Source organism: Vicia villosa, linkage group LG1, assembly GCF_029867415.1.
Source record: "Vicia villosa cultivar HV-30 ecotype Madison, WI linkage group LG1, Vvil1.0, whole genome shotgun sequence".
Taxonomy (NCBI): domain Eukaryota; kingdom Viridiplantae; phylum Streptophyta; class Magnoliopsida; order Fabales; family Fabaceae; genus Vicia; species Vicia villosa.
The window spans coordinates 5,384,151-5,391,786 of record NC_081180.1 but is presented as its reverse complement, the minus strand read 5'-3'; the positions used below and the strand labels follow the sequence as shown (position 1 = coordinate 5,391,786).

The following is a 7,636-nucleotide window of genomic DNA, read 5'->3' as shown; positions in this document are numbered from 1 at the left end:
CCATTTATCTCCTCCCGATCTGCCAGCGGATAGAGATGCTTGGGCGGGACGCGTTGGATCGAGGTGTCGTTCATCAAGGCGGTCTAGAGGCAGTCGCCGTGATGGAGATGATCGTCACTGATGCGGGTCGTGCGGCGGCATACAGGCGGCAGAGGAGGTCCTAGGGAGAGAGGGTTAGGCATACCCAGTAGGGGTCCGGGTTTATTTTTTTTCCGGATTGTATCTCTCGCACACTATTACTATTTGGATCGGCTTGTATATATTATTTGGATTTGATTTATCATATTAGTATTTTCTGTTTATATGTCGCTTATTTTATTTGGCGTTTTCCTTCAATTAAAAATACGAGACTGTTTCGAAAAACATAAAAAAAAACACAGTTTCTGCATAATTCGGAAGTTCATTTTCGAAACCCCCCAAAATATGAAAAAAGGTGTTTTTGGAAATGCATCTCCGAAAACACCCCCATTTGGTGTTTTCGGAGATGCACTTCCGAAGTCTGAGAAAATTTAAAAAAAAAATAACTTCGGAAATGCATTTCCGATGCAGGGATAAAGTGGGGTTTTCGCTGGGGGTGACCCCCATAGGGAGGTGGGTAAAGAAATTTTCTTATTTTTTATATTTTTAATTTTGATTATTCTATTTAAAATTTGGATTTTTAATTTCTAAAATTTATTTTTTAGGACTTAAAAATTTAATTGTCCATATAACAGATTAGATGTTTATTATTTCTGGGAACTGAGTATAGTTCAATTACAATCAAAATAGCTCAAATAACACTGCAAGTCACAAATTAAATCAATTAATCAATAATGGAACCAAATCTACTATCTACTATTCTACTATCTATCTATTATATCTACAATTAATAATAGATTGATCAATGTGACTAATATGCCCTTTGCTAAAAAACTTTTTATACATAAAAAAGGATAATTCTGTAACTAACAAAGTAACATATCACTTTTTCAACTTTTCAATAATCAAGCGTCAATTGTTGGTTTTTCATTGGTCTAACTTTTTAACTTTTCAATAACTAACTTTTTCTTCCAAACACACTTCTTCTCTCTCTTACTTAAAATTTCAAATTTCTTTCACATTTCTTTTTCGCACACTTTCATACTTTCATTTTAATTATTTTCTATTTATTCACAAAAATTATTAATAATCTATTTTTTTAATTTTAATAAAATTAAATATTTATTTATCTCACGGATCACTATCAATACAATATTTAATTATTTTAATCGATCATTACACACTTTCTCTATCTTAATTAAAATTTCAAATTTCTCTCAAATTTTCTTCCCACACTTTCTTACTTTCATTTTAATTTTTTCCCTCTATTTATTTATCATCTCTAAAAAATAATTTATTTTCCCACTATCAACACAATACTTATTTTATTTTATTCAATCATTGTTTTTATTAGAGAGATAATATCCTTATTTTTATTTTTTTTCTTTCTTCATTTCACGATTTTTTTTTATGATTATTTAATACAATTAAATTCATATGATTATTGTTCATTTTACATTCGTATTTAAATATATTTTATATTGCATCAAATAAATTTTTTTTTTCACGAGTCATTATCAACGAAGTATTTATTTTATTTTAATCAACAATTACTATAAATTGAGAGATGATTTTTATTTTTAAATGTTAAAATTTCATTTTTTTTATCTTCATCTTACAAATTCTTTTTTTATATAATTATTTAATATAATTAAATTTATATGATATTTTTCATTTATAATTAAATCATTTATTTTAAATTTTTACATATAATTTCATACAATATTAAATAAATTTACATTCGCACGGGTATCTTACTAGTTGTATACGACCGTTCAATTGTTGTGCTTTTATAGGATTCCGTGTTTCCTTTTTATTGCATCATTTTATTTAAGAAACCATGTGAATGCTAAGTTTCTTTCTTGCTATAAATTGATATGTTCATAGTTCCTTGAATTGAATTAAATTTGTGGTCCATTTGTTATGCAATATTAAAGTATAGATGTATTTCAGCATCACAATTTTTGTGTGTGGCTGTATTATTCACGTTTGTCACTTTTCTTTACCTTCAAAAAGTATCATATTGGAATAAATACAGCTTAAATCAAATAAAGAAAAACAAAACTTTATATTATATTATGGACTTATCCTCCAAGGTATAATTTTTCAGCAAGAATGAAAGTGCCCATAGAAATTAGCCTTTTATTTTGCATCACAATTCCTTGAACATAATAGGTAAGACTGGATCACCGGATGTAGGGCCAGTCCTAACTTTTTAGAGGCCCAAGACAAATAAAAAAATAGATTTCTAATAAAAAACTGAACAAGTAATCTTAAATTTTAATTATCTTTTTTTATCCTATTTTTAAATTAAAATTTAATAACTATATGTAAATATAAAAACGTGTACGAATTTGATTAGCTACCAATCGTTAGTTGTTCAGTGGTGATTGGCGCTGAACTTGGTAGGGAGGATCACGGTTCGATCTTCCGCAACTACGATCAGGAGGGGGCTGGAATCACTTATGCCAGAACTTAAGGATTAGATCAAGTTTCTGACTCTAATTCTTAACTTTTAGATATTTGTCCGACACAAAAGTTCTAACAATATCTTAAAATATTACATGATTTTATGAGATTTATTTTTTTAATATTAGAAATTATTTTAATTATTTTTTATAAATTAAAAATAATAATTTTGACATCTAATTATATAAATCTTTATATTAAAGATTATAATATAACTAAAATCAAATAGTTTTCTAAAACGATATGTCTAAACATTAATTTTTAAAAAAATACTTTTATATTTAAGTGATGTTTTAAAATTTTAAAAATAATACTATAAGTTCAATTTTAATAAATAAATAATTTTAAGTGTTTTATAAAAATCCATAGGTTAAATAGTTGTAGTTTTAAAATGAAATTAAGTTTGAAATTAAAGGCCAAATTTGTTGTGAAATTTTAAGGTTAAAATAATTGGATTGCCAAAATGTCAAAGGCAAGGATTGACCCCACGACTGAGTATTCCAAAATGCATGAACCTTAATGACAACTAGTGTGAAACCCGTGCCTCTGCACGGGTTCTGGTGTGGACCGATTTTATGTTACCTGTTAGAATATAGAATTAAAAAATAATAGAAAAAATTAAAATAAATTATAAAAAAAGGATAAAAAAGAAGTCTAAGATTAATATATAAGTTAAAATTTAAAATATTAAATGTGTTCCAATATAATATAGGAGTTTTTTATAAACCACTAATATTTAGGTTTTTGTCGGCCACCTTGAGACATTTTTATTTGAACAATAATTATTATTTTTCTGTATATAAAAATATGTTTTCCTGTATTTATTTCTCGTATGTAAATATTATTTTTGTTTTGACATTCTTTATAAAATTATTGGAATCAATAGTAAATTTATTCTCGTATATAAAAAGGGTTTGCCAAACAGAACCTTATATATTACAAAGAAATGGAAAAAAAAATATGTTCAATAAATTTATTACAATTATTTTATTTATTGATAGATTAAAAATATAATTAGTTTGATGAATGATAATATCTGATAAAGTATTTGAAATATTTATTTTACTCATAAAGTCTAATAAATAAATAAATAAATAGCAAATAATAATAAAATAAATAAAATATAACCCTAAAATAAATATGATATTCATCCATATCTAAAATAACAAAAGAAACCAAACAAAAACATGATATCATTATGTCTATTGGTATATTTGATAGTCACGAAAACAATTGGTCAAGAGAAAATCAACATTTAAATAATATTTTTTATTTAAGAAAATTCAAATCTTCTTTAAATTCAAATTTAAATTGTCCTAAGAGGCTACAGTAAGATGCATATGCATAGTAATAAATCTTATTACAAATATGGTTTATAGTTGAAAATTCTTATACTTGAACTGGTTTAATGAACTGCAACATTACTCTTAAACCCAAGAATTAATTTTTTTAAACTTTTTTATAATATTCATGTGAGAAGATTGAGGCATTCAAGTCCTTACTAAATCAGAATCGTATTCATGTGAGAAGATTGAGGCATTCAAGTCCTTCCTAAATCAGTAGCACAATTATTATCCAAAACTGAAAGAAAAAACTCATAATAATCTCTCAAATCTTCACAATTCAATTCTATCCTAAATTAACACCAAATTTAACACCAAATTAGATCCAATTTTTCCCTATTTTTGAATTACACAGAAACAAATATGCTTGAATTCTTCCCAATATAAAAACATAATCACACAGAATAAAAAAAAAAGGCACACAACAAAACCAGTACCAGCATCAATTCTCATCTTAAAAAAAACCTCCATCAATCTCTTCAGTCTTCTCCATAAGACCATCATAAACCAATTCCATATCACATTTTTCAAATTTCAAGAAATCAAAACAGCATCATTTCTAAACCAGTAGCAACTCCTCTAATTTCACCATGCACCATTTTATATAACTCTGCAGTAATGGTGACAGTACATTATTTAATATAATGCATGAATGTTTGTCTTGAATTGTGGTTATAAGAAATGTTAAATACAGTTTGTTAGGATTTATAAACCACAACATTAGAATGTAAACAGAATTTAGAAATATAGAGATGTTAATCAAATTTTTATCAATATAGGCAATGCAACAGTTTATAAAGACCGTAGTTACCCAGTACATACGGTATGGATAAGCGACACAAAAGTGTAATACCTGATTGGACTTTCATTGCTCATACCATATTGCATTGTGTTTGAAACTGGGATAGAAACCTACATGACAAAAGCATTAGATGGATTAATATTGAATTATACTTAAAACCCCTAGATGACAAATGCGGGTTACATCACGAGAACTATCGATATTTTGACACTTGATAATTTGAGGCTGATACAGAGTTAATCCATGAGGCTGATACAGAGTAAAAGATCAAAAACATGAATTTGAACCTGATAATTTGAGAATAATGTTTCAGCCTCATATCAACCATTTCAATAATCTGGTATGATAATTCAGACATCAGTAAATTAAAAAACAAACCTTAAACGCTTATCCTAAACTCCATAGTTCATCATACAACAGGTATCAGAAGCATTGATATGGTTTCTTGCCACACTGCGATTCATAAAACTTTGGCTTCATGTCGCAAAGGCCGGAGATCTTGAATTCATCACAGCTGCAGCCATAGCAAAATATGTCAAGTAGTATCAACTAAGGCTCGTGTGTTTCAATTGTCAAACATTCTAATTTACTAAATGACATTTACAAATCCACAAGTAGAATTAACCTTAATAAACCATGGACATATTTAACTAAGAGCAACTATGGATCTGGTTCAGACCTATAATTATATTTTCATAAAATAAAATGGACGAAAGACCAAGGAAAACAAACCTGCAGACAAACACTTGGACCATATTAACGACATCAGCAATATGTAAGTTCACAAAACATATATAATCTCTTGTTAATAAACCATTAACTCTTCCACAAGAACTATATTACATGAAGTCTCCTTACAACGGATTCTGTTATCGCACCACAGTTGCCACCGATTTGTCTCAAAAGCTCCACCACAACAGTCAGATCCGCTTAAATAATACTTAATCATATTTGTCTTTTCTCAAAAAGGAGTCGACATTTTACGCATATTTAAAACTTAAAAAATGTTATGGCTTTTACAATGGAAATAGCTTACAAATCTGCACAACCTTTGACACTTTGATAATCATCGCTGCCTGGTACGTTGGGATTTCTTGGATGACGGATTCGTCGACACCGTGGTTCCATGTCCTTGGAGGGAACGCTATTATTTTCCATGTCCGCAGATTCGTCGATGTCGCGCTAATCCAATAATTCAAAGAGCCAAGTGAGAAACCATGCTACCGAGAGTTGTTTTCAGACTATAACTAAGACTTCACCATGCTTTCAACAAACTGCAGCCAAAGAGTAAAATAAATAAACATCACATAATTGTTTCTTTATAAAGAGGAGTCGACATTTTAAGCATATTTACAACTTCAAAAATGTTATCTCTTGAGCTTACTTCACCTGCATTTTGGGTAATGATGTGAAGCACAAAGTTTAACTGTTACCTTATTTAATGGTGCCTGCTCTAAAATATCTTTCACAGCAGAAACCATACCATGTACAATAAGCTTTGGAATAGCCAACCTAAACCTGTAACTCATTAACAACCACATAAATTGAAAAAACTTCCAAACCAAACAGAGACGATGTTACGAAGATTACATGTTTTACCTTCAAGATCTAAAACCATTGCTTTTAGCATGTACTAAGCGACATCTTTTAGGGTTTCATTACGGATGTCGTAGTTTTGGAGAAGTTGTTGCATCTTGATACCATATAGAGGGACCCAATTTCTTCACTTTCAAACCACCAATTTCTTCCTCGAACATCCTCTCTGCAAAAACCTACGAATAACCCAGGATTCAAAATCCAAAAAGATTACATTTTTCCTAATGAATATAACAAAACAAAGAAATCCCATGATTCAAAATCTAAAAAATATTGAATTTTTCAAACAAAGATACTAAAAGAAACAAAATCCTAAAATTTTAATTTCATAACTATCAAACCTGTCATTGAATCAGCAAGTATGATTATTCAGAACTCAAATGGTGGATGTCGGTTCACAAATGCGATGAGAGCTTAAGAACTCAGAACTCAGAGTTTAACAACATCACGAACACAGAAATCAGTCACAATCCAAGAATGTTAGCACAAAATCAAAATATAATCTCAAATAATCGTTTTTCAGGAAATAACAAACTCACGTTCTTGTCGAATACCACCAGTTTAAAATGCTCCTTGGAACATACCTTCAGATGGTGGCGTATGTGAAGATGAAACAACGACGAAGAAGAACAGGAAGATTGAGCAGACGTTGTAGTTGGGAGAAGAAGTTATCGTCGTAGATCTGGAGAGATTTTGAAAAGATAACATAGTAGAAAGAGACTTGTGGAGTGTAGAGCAAGAGGGATGGGACATATCTTCTTTGGTACAGTGGAGCAGGTAATGAGCCAGACATAAGGGGAGCAAAAAGTATGGTTGTGTTGTAAATGAAAATGTGTTTGTTCGATTGCAAAGGAAATAGATGTTAGGGTTTCAAGAGCAAATGAGGAAAACAAAAACAATAACTTTTAGAAATCATTAGTTACAATTGGACCATGTCAGAATTTAGTCACAAAAAGTAATATTTGGACACAATTTAACCCTCATTCCAATAGGTGGCAAATTTAGAACAAAGGGCAAAATTGAGTTTTCGAGGTACATCTGTTTTCTTATTTTATAGATATCACCCGCTAAGACAACTTACGTTCTTTACAATTTTATTTAAATATAATATATTTAATATATCATGTTTAAATTTTCAAAGCCCATTAATTAAAATTTTGAGGCCCTATTTTTTGTGAGGCCCTGGGCTATGGGCCTGCTTGCCCTGGCCCAGGGCCGGCCCTGACCAGATGATATTATAACCTTTTTTTTATCAATGTTTAAATCCATTAAGAGAAAAAAAATCTAAATAACCATGTTTAAAAAAAATTTTACACCAAAAATCAGGTTTTCAGGAAAATTACTTGTA

General features: G+C 29.4%; 2 long non-coding RNA genes across 2 annotated transcripts; both read right to left on the bottom strand.

Annotated features, from left to right (window-relative positions):
- Positions 1-4,262: 4,262 nt before the first annotated feature.
- Positions 4,263-5,375, bottom strand: LOC131600088 (uncharacterized). The gene is made up of 3 exons (XR_009283001.1): positions 5,071-5,375; positions 4,744-4,802; positions 4,263-4,500 (listed from the first exon to the last, which is right to left on the bottom strand). It is a non-coding gene; the product is annotated as an uncharacterized LOC131600088 (long non-coding RNA).
- A 194-nt stretch (positions 5,376-5,569) lies between these two features.
- LOC131600081 (uncharacterized) lies at positions 5,570-7,209 on the bottom strand. The gene is made up of 4 exons (XR_009283000.1): positions 6,630-7,209; positions 6,292-6,464; positions 6,126-6,210; positions 5,570-5,966 (listed from the first exon to the last, which is right to left on the bottom strand). It is a non-coding gene; the product is annotated as an uncharacterized LOC131600081 (long non-coding RNA).
- Between the last annotated feature and the right edge of the window lie 427 nt (positions 7,210-7,636).